The 18,718-nt window shown below is 38.2% G+C and overlaps 1 protein-coding gene across 2 annotated transcripts in view; it reads left to right on the top strand.

Moving 5' to 3' along the window:
* Window positions 1–18,718, top strand: part of sstn (stepping stone) — a 204,872-nt gene that overhangs the window by 23,381 nt on the left and 162,773 nt on the right. Inside the window, exon 2 of one of the 2 annotated variants that reach the window (XM_067141258.2) lies at window positions 11,615–11,658. The exons of the other annotated variant lie outside the window; for it this stretch is intronic. The gene's annotated coding sequence lies outside the window, so the exon portion shown is untranslated. The remainder of the gene's footprint in view (window positions 1–11,614; window positions 11,659–18,718) is intronic. 2 annotated transcript variants of the gene reach the window in all.

Consider the following 18,718-nt stretch of genomic DNA (forward strand, 5'->3'; position numbering starts at 1 on the left):
TACATATTTCAGTTCATCTTACGTGATTTGGTCCCTTAAAATGCTAGTTTATGATTGAAACAACTGTTTGGACTTTAACTTTTATTTTCTTGACCTCTTATGTTCACCCATAAGCAGCTGAGCCCTGAAGTCTAACTTGAAATCCTCACCTAGCATATTTTTCTGGTACCTGGGTGGAATGTTTTTAAAATTTTTTTTTTTATTAAGATAATTTAGAGTCACTTTAACCCTAAGGTCTTATCGTGACTTCTAACTGTAGAATTTACATTAAATTACAGTAGGGTGAAGAATGAAAAAAAATATAAAAGTGGTATTTTAAACTGAACAGTTAAATTTTTGAATACAGACCAGTGTATTTGAAAAACTTGATATTTTGTTTGCACAGTGAAGGAGATGAGTGTGTCCCCTTAATATCCTTAGGTATACAGTGTTACTGGTGCCATTTGTCATACAGTGAACAGTCTGTTATGATGTGCTTCACAGTCAACACACTATTGCATGTTGTACAGATGGGAGGCAGTTTCTTCTCAAGGAGGTAGCTGTGACTTATCTTGGAGTGGCCAATCCGTATTCTAGTTATTAAGACTTGATCTTGCCTGTGAAGGTTGTGAAGATAGTGTTGTACTGTAGATTCCGTTGTTACTTCGTGGAGTTTGCTGTTCGAAGTTTGAAGCCATTTTATCTTCCACTGTTGGTATAATTTTGTTTTAGCATAGGCAATAATGTCATTGTGAGGGGTAGCTGTTGTTAGATCGCCTAGCGGGAGGTAAGTAGCGTCTTTAGCTGCTTGATCAGCAGATTCATTACCTTGAATACCTCTATGAGAGGGTATCCACACAAGGATGACTTGTTTGTCTTCTTTCATGATGTTGTTAAACAACAGTTGTATTTCTTGTACAAGGATGTGTTTCGATGATGGACTTTCTATTGCGTTTAATGCACTTTTTGAATCAGAAAAAATGATGGAGTTATTACAGGTGCTGGTTTTCAAAATATATAGCATAGCCTGCTTTATTGCGTACAGCTCATTAGAGAAGACTGAATAGTAGTCAGGCAATCGGTATAGCATGGTACGTTCAGGATATATAATCCCACATCCATTTCTTTCCTCACATTTTGATCCATCAGTATAGATTGCAGTGTGCCTTGGGTATTTATTAGAAATTTCAAGAAATAATTGATGGTAGTGAGATATGTCAGTTTCATCTTTGACACTGTAATTTATTTCAAAGTTAATTTTTGGAAGGGTAATAGTCCATGGTGAGGAGTATTGGAGGGATATTTAAATTTAGTTCTTCAAGAAACTTGGCTATTCTGACATTGAAAGGCTGTGGTTGTGATCCTGATTTAATGAGTGTACCTTGATGCTTGTTAGGAAAAGCATACAACTTAATTCTTGATTCACTCATAGTTGCTACCTTGAGCGCGTAAGTCAAACTTAGTTGTCTACGTCTAATTGTGAGTGGTGGTTCATTTGCTTCTATTTGAATGCTGGCTACTGGACTGGTACGGAAGGCTCCTAGAGCAATTCGAAGAGCTGAGGACTGGATGGAATCAAGGATTTTGAGTGAAGACATTCTTGCGGAATTGTATACAATGCTGCCATAGTCTAATTTAGCCCTAATAATGGCTTTGTACGTGTTCATTAGCACTTGGTAGTCTGCCTCCCAGTTCTTTGCTGCCAGGATCTTCATTATGTTCAGCCTTCGCAAGCAGTCATCTTTAAGGTTTTTCAGGTGAGGTATCCAACTTAACGTAGTGTCGAATAATACTCCTAAGATTTTCATAGTTGTTACTGTTTCAATTTTGTGATTGTCCATGTACAGCTCAGGGTCTTGTACAGTATGTTTACATTTGGAGAAGAGTATGCATTTGGTTTTAGTTTTGGAAAACTTGAACCCTGTAACTTTAGCCCATTTTTGGATGTTATCAATTGATTCTTGAAGTAACTGTTGAGTAGTTAATTTATTTTTTCCTGCACTTAGTATAGTCAAATCATCGGCAAAAAGGCAAGCCTTTACTGGTAGGTGAATGTTGGAGACAATGCCGTTTATTGCAACGAGGAATAATGTGACACTGATGACTGATCCTTGGGGAACTCCATTGTCAACGGTTACTTCAAGTGAAAGAGTTCCATTTGTCCTGACTTGAATTCGGCGATCTTTAAGGAAATTATAAATGAAGTGAAGCATGTTTCCTGAAATATTATGTTTCTTCAGTGTTTCATTTAGATAGTCTTTCCACACCATGTCATATGCCTTCTCAATGTCTAAACTAACAGCTATGAGGTGCTGATTATTTAGGAAAGCTTCTCGGATTTCTGATTCTAAACATATCAGAGTATCTGTTGTTGAACGTGCTTGACGAAAACCATTTTGTGCATCACTAAAAAAGTGTATATGTTCCAAATACCAGCGTAATCTCTTGTTAACAATTTTCTCCAGTAGCTTACACATTGTATTTGTCAAGGCGATGGGACAATAATTATCTGGGATCAAAATGTCCTTTCCTGGTTTGAGTATAGGCACTACAATAGCAGAACGCCATTGATCTGGAAATAGTTTGGAACTCCATATATAGTTGAAAATAGCAAGTAGATAATTGAGTGCACTATGTGGAAGCTGTTTTAAAAATTCATACGGAATGGTGTCTGGGCCAGGACTATATCCGCCGCATTTGTTGAGTTCTGTAACCATTTCTTGTAACTGTAAAGTATCATTATAAGCATAGTTCGGTGTAGGTACAGTTTCACTTAAGTCTATTGGATCTCGAGTTGTTTTCATGCGAAGAAATTCAGGTTGATAATTGTTATCGCTAGAGATTTTTGAAAATGATTTAGCCAATTGATCAGCTATTTGTTGAGGTTCATTTACAATTGACCCAGCGACTGGATCTCTTAGAGAGGTAATACAGAATTTATTGTTTTTGCCACTTATTCTTTGGATTTTATTCCACATAACTTTTTGTGAAGTTTGGCAGGTTAAGGAGGAGACGGATGTTAACCAGGAGGTTTTCTTACTTAATTTTATTTTATTTCGTGCTATTGCTCGGTGTTTTTGAAAATTGATTTTATTTTCAGGCGTAGGATTTCTTTTGTATAGGTAGTAAGCACGGTTTTTATTTTTGATAGCCTCTTTACAGGAGTCATTCCACCAGGGAACCGTTTTCTTGAAGGGCATAGGAGCTGTTTTTGGGATGCTCTGGTCAGCAGATTTAATTATTACTTCAGTGAAGTCTTGAACAATATCATTGATGTGCTTAGAAGGAAATTTATTTGTTGGAGTTAGATCATTTAAATAGTTATTTACAATCTTTCTAAATGATTGCCAATTTGCCTTATTTAAATTCCATTTACAGTATTGGAGTTTTGATGTGTTGTCTGGAGAACTTTGATCATCATTAATTATGATGGGGAAGTGGTCACTTCCTTGTAGAGTTGAATAAATGGACCAGTTAAATAGTGCAGCTATGTCTGGCGTACATATAGTTAAATCTATGCTACTGTATGTTCCGTGTGCTATATCAAAACGAGTTGGAGCAGTTGAGTTCAATAATACTAGAGTAAATTCATCTAGTATCTTCTCTATTTCTTTCCCCCTTGCATCAGTATTGCGACTACCCCATAAACTGTTGTGGCTATTAAAATCACCCATCAAAATGAAGGGTTTGAGGAGTTGGTGTATTAGGTTTCTTAAATCATCAGCGTGAGATGTACTATTCGTAGGAAAATAAACATTACATACACATATAGCTTGTGGTAGGTATAATAAAACTGCGACTGCTTCTAAATCAGTAGTTAAAGGAACCTCTTGATGGTGTAAATTATTTTTAACATAGGTGGCTACGCCTCCACTGGCATGATTTGGATTAATTCGGTTTTTATAATGTACGTTGAACTGTCTTAAATGGGAAACAAAGTTGTCTCTAAAGTTAGTTTCTTGTAGACAGACAACTGAAGGCTGATGTTTATTTAGTAGAAGTTGTAAATACTCTCGCTGTGATCGAAAACTGTTGAGGTTCCATTGAAGTAATGATATAGTCATAAGAATGACAAGTGTAGAGGGAATTTTATCATCATTATGTGAGAGAAGTAGAGTAATCGCTGGAGTAATCTGGAGCTAAACTGTTAATTGCTTCACCTCGGTTTTCACTGCTAGCCTTGATCAGTTTCTTGACTATTCGAGTACTCCTGTTCTTAATGGATTTTTCAGTGTAGTATGGATATAGTTTTTGAAGGGCTTGGGCTAAACCCTCTAGATCTTGGGTGTAATTGGAAGCTATTGCTGCAATGTCATTAACTCCAATACTGTTTTCAAAAAAGGATTGGAGTTGTAAGTAATAGAGGGGAAAGGACTGAGGGTTGGCTTCTAGAACTTGCTTAATTGGCTTAAGCATATCACTAATAGTTGTGCTTTCTTTTTCCGTCTTTGGTTTCTTGTAAGTTTGTTTTGTCTTGTGTTTCCCTGTCTGTTCACTTGTCTTAGGTTCAGTTGTTAGGGGAGGTTCCTTAAAATCAAGGACTTTTCTGCGTGTAGTTTCACTGCTAGATAGTGATATTGGTCTCTTCGATCCAGCAAGATGAACACATGAGGGGTTTTGAGGGCATTCCAAATAAGAGGTTAGAGTCGTTTCGACTGAGGGTAAAGGCCCACAGTTTTGATTTTGAGAACACTGAAGAAATGTAGATGTAGCAGTTGTCTGAACAGTAGTGTGTGAGGGAGTACAGGTAATATTTTCTTGACAGTTTGTTTTAATTTTTTGTGTATCCTCTACTAGTTGGGGAAATTCTGTTAAATTGATCTTGCCACGAGAATGACTGTTTTGATTTAATGAGGAGCCTTCATTTATTATTTCATCATTATCAGGACAGTTTCTAGCTAAGTGCCCCTCAGTTTTACAAAGAAAGCAGGTGGGTGTGTCAGAGGATAAATAAATCCAGTAACTGGTACCCTCATATTCGATTTGGAGTGAGTCTGGAAGTTTGTTAAAGTATTCATTTTGAATATAAATCTGTCTCCGAAAACTGAGAATGTGAGAAAATCCGGAGATTGTTTGACATTGGTTTAATGCCGAGTTTGAGAAATTCTTCAATAACAATATTAGGAATCACAGGGCAAACATTGGATAGAATAACTCGTTTGTTTTTAGTTAGGAGAGGTCTTATTTCCAAGGAGACATTATTTATGAGAATCTTAAGATGTTTTGAAATTAATTTTTCAACACACTTTTGACTTGCAAGGAAGATACATATTCTTCCATTAGATATCCGTGAGACAAATCGGATGTTATTAGGGCTAGTGACTTTTCCAATTGCTAGTATATAATCTCGGATACTAATACCATCGCAAGATTCAATAACAATAGCTTGATCTTTGGTAGGGTAGGATTGCATTGCTGCAGAGTAACTGAACCTTGGGTTGTTAGGAGATTGATTAAGTGTGTTAGGAACAGTAATAGAGGTTGTCATGAGGTTACCTGGTTCACCGGTACGGGTGGGAATTATGCTTTCTTTATTCTGTCGATTCATGAGGTTACTTGAGACATGCTGATTTTCATTATTTAGATTCATTGAGTTAGAAAAAGCTTGCCGACCTCCATCAACAGAGGCGGCCATTATCGGTTAGCTAACAAGATGAGGTTATAGGTATGAGATTGATCCTTTAATGAACACTAATCTCCACAACGCAGATTTAAAACCACACTCACTACAAAAGTACGTAGCAGCTTCACTCTGGTGCTTCAGACAGTAAATTTTAGCTTAGAATGACCGATTATTCAATAGTTCCAAGCGACAATATTACACGCGAACATCATGTAAGTCACTGCCATCTCGACTCTCTGGGTGGAATGTGTTCTTCCTTTTTAATGTTATAATCTGTTTCTTGCGCTTTTTCTACTTCATTCAAGATTTTTTTTTTCTTTTTTTTTTTTTCTTATAGAAACTCTGGCATATAGCTGCTACACACCTTTGACCTGGTATATCACTCACTAATAGTACCACAGCAGAGTATCACCAAAAAAAATCTGAGATGACAGTGCAACTATGCCTTTAAGTTACTGGTATTGCTTTCACCGTAAATGTGAAGTATTACTCTGTGGGTAGGAAATGCAGTGCATATTGTTAAGTTGTAATACTATGTTTGATTTTTAAAGCACTTTTAAGGGATGCTATATTTTAATAAATTTAGGTTCATTTTTTCAGTAACTATCAGGCATAGAAAGCTGAACTCTGAACCGTATATATCTTAAAGATACTAACAAATACTGACAAGCAAAATTATGTACTTAGTTCCAATAGATTGAAATATATATTTATTTTGGAAAGAAAATAGCTGAAATTTTGATGCATTTGATTGTTATTTTCTCCAATTAAATCTCTTTCAGCTAGAAAGTTAGCTTATCGGGCTGAATTTAATATGATAGAATTATTATTTAAAAATACATCGCAGTTGGGAAATCCTGGTTGCAATGGTCACTTACAGTAATGTAATAATAAAGTTAAAACATAGTGTAATTACCCAACAGCTACAACAAGGGAGAACAACAAGCAATTCCATGGAAAGAAAATATTACAAGAAATACTACTAGTTTAATATCTAAATCCACCATCATCATATACAGTTTCAAACTCAACTTAAGTATTTCCAGTGCTTAACACTACGGCTTACAATATTATAGGTTGAGCTTACTGCTAGCTTAAGATAACAAGTTAAAATAAAGGAAAGTTAAAACATATTTATGCAACAACAACAAAAGTTGTAAAAACCTTAGAAATATATTTTTCATGCATTATCTCAGAACTTGTACAAAAAATTTCAATTTTTGTATTTTTAGTCTTTTTAAGAAATGTTTACGTAGAAATATTTTGAGCTAGAGCCATGAAACTGTGGAGAAACAAAGACCATGTTTTGATAAGTTGCTGGGGGGGAATAACTTTTTATCAAAATCATGCTTGTACCAAGATATATGTAATGTAATACATAACTGTAATGTGCTGTTGGGGATGAATAGGAGGGGTGGTTGACACAGGAGCGGCAAGACTGGAACCGGGGAAGACAGCATGAATGCAGGCAAGGTAGAGTTTTCTCAAATTTTTTCTAGGCAAGACAGTACCCAACACAAACATTAAATTTGTAGGTTCAGTTGTTTCTGAGTAAAATGTACCTACAAGATATTTTCCAGTATACAGTACCATGCACTCATTCCTATTATTAGCGACTGTACATTTATCTGCTTGGAATACTTCCCTGTTCTCTTATATAAACTAGCATCAAAAGTTTAAACTCACCTTCAGGAAAATCTAGTTGTTAATTATTAGGCATCAGATTAGTGATACTTCGCATGGCATACATTTTAAATCAAAATAAAAACATAGGCTTCCATTATACACAAACTGACTATAAAAATGCTGCAAAGCAATCTCTGCTTCAAGTAATGGAAAATGGTATCTCTGAGAGTTACACTGTTCAAACTCCGTGCTCGTGTATGTCCCCGTTTTGCTCTGATTGCTGCTCGACATATATGTGGCATTCTTCTGATTGGTTTTTCCAGCATCTCTTTAGTGACAGTTCCCCGTGCTTGCAAAAGCCAGAGATGAGGGAACAGAAAATTGTTTTGTCTTGCAGTTGAATTCATCCCAGCCGGGCTGAGTGTCTCAGACGGTTGAGGCGCTGGCTCTCTGACCCCAACTTGGCAGGTTCGATCCCGGCTCAGTCCGGTGGTATTTGAAGGTGGTCAAATAAGTCAGCCTCGTGTCCGTAGATTCACTGGCACATAAGAGAACTCCTGTGGGACTAAATTCTGGCACCTCGTCATCTCCGAAAACCGAAAAGTAGTTAGTGGAATGTAAAGCAAATAACATTATAAATTCATCCCACAACAACATGATGGGTGATAAATTGGTGAGTTATTGCTTGTAAAGCTCATGATGCTTCTTTATTTCTTAAATACTTCTTGTTCAGCTTTGACATGTGTTGGGTCATCATCCTGCTAGAATAGAATACTCCCCTTTCCCAGATCCAGATGGCCAGAAACTGAGGGGAGAGTACTCACTTTATTGGCAATTAGGCATATACCTCTTACAGACAAAACAACAAATAAACCTGATTTGAAAGGAATACACTATGGAGTACGTATGAATGAACAGAAATACTACTAACTAAAAAGTATACAATATGTAATGAACACTAATAAAACTGAACAAATGCTAAAAGACAACAAGATACTGAAATTATAATTAATGTTGACCTCATTGACTTTGACTCTGTACTGTTCCATACTTGTGAGTCATAATTTGTGTTTTGTACATACATGGATTATGCACTGACGCATGATTGTTGTTGTAAATTGCCACTTTATGTGAGTTTTACAAACTAAAAGTCTGTTCAACATACGTAAGGTTTTTGTTCAATGTAGCACTCCCACTTTTCCCTAATACCCGCTGGGAGGGCACTACAGCGGGGTCTGATTGTGAACATAAGATAGTACTGCAGGTAGACTCTAATGGAAGTTATCTGTTATATGACAGATGTCCTGTTTACATTCTTTCCGAAAAGTATATCGTTCCTCCACTGTTAAATATATATTGAGTTAATAACATTCAGACAGTATAGTGACTTGCTATTGTGCAGAATATTTTTATGTAAAGTTTTGTGTTCTTCATTTATTGTGAGTTCAAATGTTAATTTTGTGGTTGTGCATATCGGTCTGTCTTTGTAGAAACACCATCACCAAGAATGGTTAGGAGGGGAGCGTAAAAGCTTGAGAAACCAAGTTTGAGAGGAGACAACGTGCCAGGTGAAATGTATGTGATAAGTGATGGAAAAACGCTGATGAATTTAAAATTTTAGAGTATCAGCATTCTCAATTTCTTCTCAATTTACCGGTCCCGTTCTCGAAGATTATTTTCAATGTTGGCTAGGTGTGTTTGCCTTATTTTAAATGGTCGGGAGGGCAGCGACAAAATTGGGAAGCTGTGTTAGGGAAGTAACAGGTGCATAGTAAACTGTAAGTGACCATATTGGAAACCGTCAATGAAGTTCCAATGCTACTTAAACGGTGGTTTACCGGGCGAGTTGGCCGTATGGTTAGGGTCGCGCAGCTGTGAGCTTACATCCGGAAGATAGTGGGTTTGAACCCCACTGTCGGCAGCCCTGAAGATAGTTTTCCGTGGTTTCCCATTTATACACCAGGCAAATGCTGGTGCTGTACCTTAATTAAAGCCATGGCCGCTTCCTTCCCACTCCTAGGCATTTCCCATCACATCGTCGCATAAGACCTATCTGTGTCGGTGTGACGTAAAGCAAATAGCAAAGAGAAGGTGGTTGTCCTCTCAAACTAGCCTGGCCTACTCAAAGTTAACTGTCCCGTTCGTACGATCGAGTCTATTGTTGGCACAGCTGTGTTTGCGAGGATGGGAGGAGTGGCTCCATGACTGTGTGGTCAGCGCCTTCGGGACTCTAGGTTTGATTCCCGGCCCAGTCAAGGGATTTTAATAGTAAACAGATAATTCATTTGACTCGAGGACTTGTGTTTGCCTGGAAAGTACCCGATGCCCTTAAAACATCACGGCTTATAGAACTTTTCTATGACGAGGGGAGGAAGTATTTCGCTTCCGTCTGCATTGCAACACAGTACACTGACCCCATCTCCTTTTAAAAAGTCTGTATGGGCTAGGCATAATAAAACCAATGCGGTTGCATTGGCATAGACAGTGTTGTTCGTTGTGTACGATTTTATTATAGTTATGAGCCACGCGTTTTCGCCAACTATCGGCATCGCCGAAGAGAATCACCAGTGTTTGCTGATTCTGCGTCTTCGCACACTGCTTTTTACGTGATACTGTGGCGTTCCTTAAACCGCTGAATACAAAAGAATTACGAGATCACTCGAACTTGGCAGGTATGAAACAAACGGTCAACACACCGAAGTGAGTGAAAGTGCACTGGCCATGCGTCTTGGTAGGTGTGCTATTTACCAACTGATGAGCCCAACTTAGCACACTGGGGCGAATCGCTGGCAACCAGGAATGAGTTAGTTGGAAAATTTATAACGTCCAATAATAGGCCATTTATATTGGTATTATAAATTTACTCGTTCGGGACAAATGTTTCAGGTTCCCTATGGCAATCAACATCTATATCATCTGATGGCCAGGCAGGCATCAATTTTTGGTTATGAGATGAAGTCTCTCATAGTGCAATGGCACTGCCGTTGGCTCCAAGTAGCCTACGCAGTGGCCTCCACGGTATGCACCAGTCATGCATCTTGGTGGGTGTTCTATTTACCAACTCATGAGCCCAACTTAGCTCACTGGGGTGAAACGCTGGCAACCAGGAATGAGTTAGCTGTAAAATTTATAATGTCCAATAACGGACCATTTATATTGGTATGATAAATTTACTCATTCGGGACAAATATTTCAGGTTCCCTATGGGAATCAACATCTATATCATAAGTGGTATGTTCCGAGTTGTCAGTGGAGAGATGGCGTGGAATGACATTTGTAGACAAATAAGTTTGAGTGGTGACTTTTAAATTAGGAAAGATCACAGTATGAAAATAAAGTTGGAATTCAAGTGGACAAATTGAGACAAATATTCATTTATCGAAAGGGGAGTTATGGATTGGAAAAATCTTACCAAGGAAGATGTTCAATAAATTTCCAATTTCTTTGCAGTCCTTCAAGAAAAGGCTAGGAAAATAACAGACATGGAATTTGCCATCTGGGCGACTGCCCTAAATGCGGATCGGTAGTGATTGATTGAAAAAATATATATATCTACTCGATCTTTCTGGAATTTTGCAACTGCCATTTATCAAACTCTTTGCTGCTGGTTTCCGATCATTTGAGAACGTTATATAAACAAATGAATAGTCAGCAATTGGGCGCCTTGCCGTTACGTACTCACTTTCTTGCTCTCTCTGGCACTTTTTGCAGTTTCATTTTTTTGCATTATTTCTGCTCTGGATGTGATCTATGTTTTTCCAGTATAAAATCACTTATCAGGTTAATATTGAAAAACTCCAGGCAGATACAAAGCCTCTAAAACATTGGCGGGATGATCACTGTTGCAACTCTCCTTGGAGCTAGTTACTGGTCCTTGGACTCAACTGCCACCGATATTTCCCTTATTTTGCACTGTATTGGAAAACAGTATAGAACACGAGTGTTTGTGTATAAGATTCTAAATTAATTTTGTCACTAGTAGTTTCCCTCTAAAGCCTACCACAACAGAGATACAAGTTTTTTTATTTTAGGCCACATCCGAAACCTCCCTGCTGCTGAATTATTTTGAACAATATTTAGCTAAAATCCTACTTGCTCGTATCCTAAATGTAAATACCAAATTTCCCGTGGTGCTGCAATAAACAGAAAAAAAAAAGGCCTATGGGTCCTGTCTGGTATGAGAAACCAAGTATCAGGGTGGTATTCAAAAAGTGCAGACAGAAAGATGACTATATATGCTAATTTTTATTCATGTTTTTAATCACTCAGTTGCCATATCTGAATCTGTCCATAAGCTTTGAGTTTATATTAAGTTAATTTGAATTGTCTTTTCAATAAGGTTTCATAAAAATACATTTCTAATGAAATTAATATTTGTGTTTACAGTTATTCTTACTTATGACTGCAGTATGAAGAGGATTACTGAGGAGGTATGCCTAAGTCATCATTTTCCTTGGAATGAACCATTCTGGAGAGTAAATGTTACCCTATATTCTTTCGCTTGAACATTGACCACAGTTGTGTTGGATTTGGGTGTAAAAGTATCTGAATTTTTTTATTGTAATTTAGTGCATGAATTTTTTGTGTTATTGCAAACTCTGTTGGTCCCAACTATAAACATCACCAGTTATGTTAGAAAGAAAGATGCATTCATAATTTCCTGGGGATGAAACATACCTACATCCTCATTGTAGACTGATATGCCTGGCAGCATTCAGTCTACAGGCCTTTGGTGTGAGGTGAACAACCTCGAGAATTTATGATGACACCAGGTACACTGCGTGAGTTGTACTGTTTCCATAGTTATTTCCTTTCCTCAGTCATATTGGAATTTTGGGAAAGGTAAATAGAGAGCTTTATCTTGTGTTCTGGTTAGGTATATTAGATGGATACCACCCAACATATAATAATTATAACAATTTATTGGTGCAGTAATTGCAACGGCTAAAAGTCATGTTCCAGTATGCTACCAGAGAGAATATATCCCCAAATGGGCTAAGATGAGTGGAAATGTAGACCGAATATTGCTTGCCAGTTGAAATAGAGAAATTGCTGATGAACTACTGCATTAGTTAGATAACTCGAGAAAACAAAAAGGGAAAGATGCTGTGGATTCAATGATTCAACCCTGTTGTAATTTTGGAAAAGCTAAATGGAAAGCTTTCTCTTGTGTTCTGCCACGAACCTGCTACGCAGGCGTAGCAAGGGGAGAGGTGATACTCCCACGTGGCGCGTCCCAGGTGGTGGATAGGGGGGTCCTAACCGGCTTGCCGGCGGACTTGAGGAAAATAAAATACCTCTCGCGGACCAAACACACTACCCCCTCCGGGTGGGGGACGCACATGTAGAATACACCCGCGGTATCCCCTGCCTGTCGTAAGGGGCGGCCAAGGGATGATTGAATTAGAACCATGAAACTACTCTTGATTCGTACCATCATGCGGGGAACACCATGGGTTGCATGTACTTGCGAGTAGTATCACTAAATTGGTACGAAATAGGTTTGTGATTAGTTGCTGTAAAAAGCCTGGCCTGGTGGATTCCAGTACCCGTGAGTTGTACCCATGTGGGCAACACCGCGGGTCTGGGCTTAGCCTGTGAGTTGTACCGCTATATGAGCGGCACCGTGGGTCAGCATTGCCTGTGATTGGTACCCACTATGTGAGTAACACCACGGGAATACCGGCGCCCGTGACTAGTACACCTAGGTGAGGAACCTTACCGGTTTGCGTTGGCTATGAGTGGCGCCATTGTGTGAGAAACACCATAGGTCTGCGTACCCTGTACGAATTGCAATACTTGTGAGTAATACCATCTTGTGTGGACCACTGTGAGTCTTCGCTACTTTTGATCAGTACCCCAAAATGACAAATACCATGGTTCTACTTTACTTGCGACATGTACCATTCTGTGGGGCCTTAGACGTGAATTTAGCACCCCTTCAGACATCAAGCATCATTGTGCTTTATAAATGGTCCCTTGGTCAGTAATACTCTAATTAACTACCTTCTTTTTGAGTCTGATCCACTGGTTTTTTTTTTTTTTTTTTTTTTTTTTTGTAGGGTTCATGTCCATCCATTCATTCTTCATGACATTTTTTATTTTATTTTGGTCAGTGGATGAATTTGAACTTTTTGTTATTTCATTTTGTACCATTAGGGGCCGATGACCTCGATGTTGGGCCCCTTTAAACAACAAGCATCTTCATCATCTTATGTTCTGTATTAGAAAGCCATAATTTTAAAAAATTGGAGGATCAAATCTAGCATGCTATGATCAACCTATAATACCTCCAAATCAGACGGCTGCACATGTACTTTTTACGTGGCAAATGCCATATAGCAGGGTCCACAATTGATTCATTAGAAAAGAAGTGAACACTCTTAATGCTTTTAGTCGGATTATTCTCATCCTTTATCAGCCAAAGATGTTGAAACAGCACTGAAGGTTGTCAGGACTGGAAAAACTCCAGTCTTTGATGGAATTCATCCAGAAGTCTTCATTAACTGCTGGAAAAATACCTGAAAAGCTCTAAAGTTACAGTCACTGAACTCACATTGAAAATTATGTCTTCCTTTTTTAACAAGCGACATCATCACCAGATTCTCACCAAGGTGGCCAATGTTCATATACATGCAGAGGTGCCAACTATTACGGATTGTCCGTAATTATTACGGATTTCACCTCACAATTACGGAGTTACGGTCAAAGGGGAAATAATTACGGAAAAGCTGACATTATCACGAAAATATAATTTTTGACGGAAACAAAAGAAAAGGAAAAATGTTGAGTCCTTTCGAGCCTTGCTCCTAAATCGACTTTATTTCAGTGCTTGTGAGTTGGCAACGTTACTTATTCGATCGTGACTTCCTTTTGCTACCCATAAGCGTTGTAAAATTAATTGTGAATGAAGGATCTCCACTACAAATCCTTCAGTAATGTTGTATTTGCTGTGTTAAGTGTACCTGACAGTTGACAGAAAGATCTGCACTGCACTGGTATCGCTTATGGTTCAGAAAACGAAAATGTCATCACAGTTGGAAGGATGCTTCAAGAAAAACTACACTGAAAAGCAGCTGCTGCGTGAGAAACAAGCTACAAGGAATATTTTATCATAGAACCAACAGGTTGTGTGCAAATGTTATTGTGTAATATGATATACTTTTCGATAGATTGCTAGAGGGAAGGGAAAAAGGGGTGTGTCATTATCAAGAAGGAAGGCGTATGCTTTGGACTTGACTCGAAATTTTTCTTGGGGGCGGAGGGCAATTACTGATAATCCACTTCAAAGTTGGCACCTCTGTACATGCAATGAAAATTCATGCCCCTGTGGTTCAAATCCCATGTGGGTCATTCCATGAAAACAGGGACATAGATACAGAATACTTTTTTAATATTTTCTGGTAGATACTGGGTGAAATTAGGTTGGCGAAACTTCAAAATACAATGGGAAAGTATCAGAATTCGATACATCGCGTATGTTTTTGTTATATTTGCGCCAAAAATTGTCGCATGCTTATGAGATCTGAGATGGCTAAATAGTGCTGTGATCTTATGCCACTTTTTATACTGAAACAAGGAATCGCATGTTGAGAAACCATATCAGATTAGAAAAGCGTATTCTGGTAAGCAGTTTGCGACAGTAATATTCTTGTTTGCTTTTTGTATAATCGCTGAAAATGATAATCTCTATATAATGAAACTGATTGTAACGTGAGTCACGAAAACATGGAAAAGTTTTCCTGTAGCTAGATGCAACGATGTTGTTTCGTTTAAACTCGTTTTTCTTCTTCCCATGGCACTATCTGGGAACACTTATAATAAAACAATATTCATTTTTTGCCTCTAATGCATTAAAATACGAAAAATAAACGTGTAACGTGAGTCACGAATTTTGGCCTACGACACGGCGGCGTCGCGAAATATTCCGCGGCAAATGAATGACACTTCAAACTGATGTTCACATTGCATATTTACAAAACTGCTAGCAATACCCTTTCTTAACAAACAAAATGTATTATACTTCAGGCTAACTGCACAGTAGTACACAGCAATTCATGAGTTTAGTTTAAATCTGTCACATTCCCTGCACTCGCTTTAGACAACTTTCAGGTTATGATTGACAAAATCTAACTCATGGCTAACGAAACAACTTCGTATTTAAAGTAAATTGTAGATATTAACAAGTATTTTACATAACTTGCTACCTTATTTTTCCTTAACCTCACTTTTTAGGTTTACAAGACGATTTGAGGATGCCTATGACAGCAGCAGAACGCCAAAGGAGAAGAAGAGAAAAGTTAAAAAAGGAAGGGAAACACGATGAATACAGATTAAAACATCAAGAGGAAGCAAAGAAACACAGAATGAAGATGCGTGAAAATTTGAAGAAGCTGCCAAGAGTAACAAGGGACAACGTACAGAAAAGAAAGAGGGAAGAGGTACGACGGAGAGTGGCAAAACACAGATCACTAAAGAAAAAATCTTTAGAAAAGGTTCAGAGTGCTGAAACTGAACAGCCTGCATATCGAAGTGCCCAAGCCTTAGGTAAAGCAGTATCACGAGCAACGAAAGCACTTCCATCATCACCTCGCCGCCGCTGTACCGTTGTCAGGAAACTTTTTGGTGACAACTGTGAAGAGAAAATTTTGAATCCTAGACTCCTAAATCAAGAAGTCAGGCATGGCAATTCTCTTGATCAGGAAGTGATCCTCATGATTAAAAACTTTTATTGTCAGGATGATATAAGTAGAATGGCTCCTGGACGTAAGGATGCTATCAAAGTAGTTGACAGTGATGGTTCAAAGTAAAAAATGCAAGTGCGACATCTGATGTTTACCATTTCTGAAGCTTTCCAGATGTTTCAAGAACAGTATCCCCATGTATTAGTTGGTCGTAGCAAGTTCGCAAAGCTTCGGCCACCGTATGTCCTTCTCAGTAACAAACTGCCACATAATGTATGTCTGTGCAAGTACCACGAGAACTTTAATCTTGCATGGGAAGGTCTTCATAATGCTGACAAAAATGTCCCGTTGTTTAAAAACAATCTCTTAGATAGTATTATCTGTGAAAATAGCACTGAGAATTGTTGGCTCAACAAATGCTCTGTATGCTCTGAAGGAAAAGGATTTTTAAAATTCATTGGAGATAGAGAAGAAAGAGAGGCAACATGGTGTGTATGGAAAAATAATGGTGAAGATCGCATCCAGAAAGTTGTGGAAGAAGGAAGCACAACTGAACTTGTTGAGCATATCTGTAGTATAGTACCTCAGTTCCTTGAACACAGCTACGTTAAGATGAAACAAGCTGAAAGCTATCGGCAGATGAGGGCAGAAGCTGAGACAGAAACCTTCGAGTCCAAGGCATTAATTCAGGTGGACTTCGCAGAGAACTACACCTGTGTCTCACAAGATGAAATTCAGAGTGCCCACTGGCAGCAAGCACAAGTCAGTCTATTTACTGCTGCAGTGTGGTACTCTGGGAAAATGCAGCCCATTGTATTATGCAGTGATAATCTAACTCACTCAAAGGACACCATTCTAGCATACGTAGACATTTTACTCGGAACTTTACCCAAGGAAACAAAACAAGTGTTTATCTGGTCAGATGGTCCCGCTTCGCAATTTAAAAACAAATACATTGCAGCATTTCTTCCTGAACTGTGCAAGAAGCACGGAATCAACCTGCAGTGGAATTTCTTTGCAACGTCGCATGGGAAGGGCCCGGTTGACGGAATTGGTGGTGCTGTCAAGAGGAAGGTATGGAACTCCGTTCGCCAGCGTAAATGTACTGTTACATGCGCTTCTGAATTTGCAAAGGCATATGTGGATGGGCATGTGAAAGTGTTACCAGTATCATCCACGGACATCCTGGAAAGGAATACAGCTCTGCATTTCAAGGATATTGTAACAAATGTAAAACCAGTTGCTGGCATTTCAAAACTACATTGCTTTGCAGCAAATGAATCATCACTTTCAACAGCATTCATAACTGAAAAAGGGTTTAATGAAATTGGCTGTGAAGTGAATCCTGGTGACTGGTACATGGTACAGTATGATGGGAAGTGTTACCCTGGTGAGGTACGTGAAGTAATAAACAATGAGTACCTTATCAGTACAATGGAGCAGGCTGGAAGTTACTGGAAGTGGCCGTCTAGTCCAGATGAAATCTACTACACTTCCACACAATTAATCAAAAAGTTAAATGCTCCTACAGTTGTAAATGCCAGAGGACACTGGAAATTTGAGTAGGAAAGTGATGTAACATGAGTTATTCTGTTGAATAATGTATGTGCCAAAATTGTAATCAATCCATTACATAGCTGTTCTTACACTGTAGTGTTTTCCTTTATATGATATTTTATATTACTTGTAGTACACTATGTCCACAAATGATCTTGAAATCATTAACAGACCAGAGTTTAGCAAAAAGCAGAAATACTATTTGATGTGTCATCTCCACAAAAAATGAATCAGGAAACTTCAAAAAGATGCAGAAAATGTTAAAGTATATATATATATATATACTTTAAGAATGCACTAATACACAGTTAACCAAAAAGTTAAATGCATCTACAATTGTAAATACCAGAGGACACTGGAAGGCTGAATAGGTATAGCAGTGGTGTAACGTGAGTCACGCTCATTAGTAACATGAGTCACGATTACTAATTGAACAATAATATAGTTGTTCTCAAAATATATGTTTTTTCTTTATATGACATTGTATACTAATGTCTATAGTACACTATGTTCAGAAATGATCATCATGAAATCATTAACAGAGCAGAGTTTAGCGAAAATCAGAAATACTGCTTGATGGTGTGTCATTTCCATGTAACATGAGTCACACAACTTTAAAAAATCATAGAAAATTTTAAAAAATATATATTTTTCTTAAAGTGCTTGAAAACAAGTAAGCAACCTATAGGGTACTTAATAACCACAGAATCAAAGTTACACAGTTACTTGTTTGTGTACTATGTGAATTTAATTTAGAGTATAAGCTCTCCAAATGTAACGTGAGTCACGTGGATTGACCCATGTAAATCTGTAGGTCTTGTGACTGTAATCACGATATGAACAGTCATGTAAAACTAGATGTGATTTTACCGGGCAAGTTGGCCACGAGGTTAGAGGCGTGCGGCTGTGAGCTTGCATCCGGCAGATAGTGGGTTCGAATCCCACTGTCGGCTGCCCTGAAGATGGTTTTCCGTGTTTTCCCATTTTCACACCAGGCAAATGCTGGGGCTGTACCTTAATTAAGGCCACGGCCGCTACCTGCCATCTGCTAGGCCTTTCCTATCCCATCGTCGCCATAAGACCAATCTGTGTCGGTGCGACGTAAAGCACGCAGCAAAAATAAAAGTTATGTTTGGGGGTTGAATGGCGTGTTGTGGCTATCCAGATATGCCACAGACTTATGACAGGTATATTTTGATGATTATTTGAACAGAACGAAACATTACCATTTAGAAACCTGGAAAATTTA

The sequence above is a fragment of the Anabrus simplex genome, chromosome 2 (genome assembly GCF_040414725.1).
Source record: "Anabrus simplex isolate iqAnaSimp1 chromosome 2, ASM4041472v1, whole genome shotgun sequence".
Taxonomy (NCBI): domain Eukaryota; kingdom Metazoa; phylum Arthropoda; class Insecta; order Orthoptera; family Tettigoniidae; genus Anabrus; species Anabrus simplex.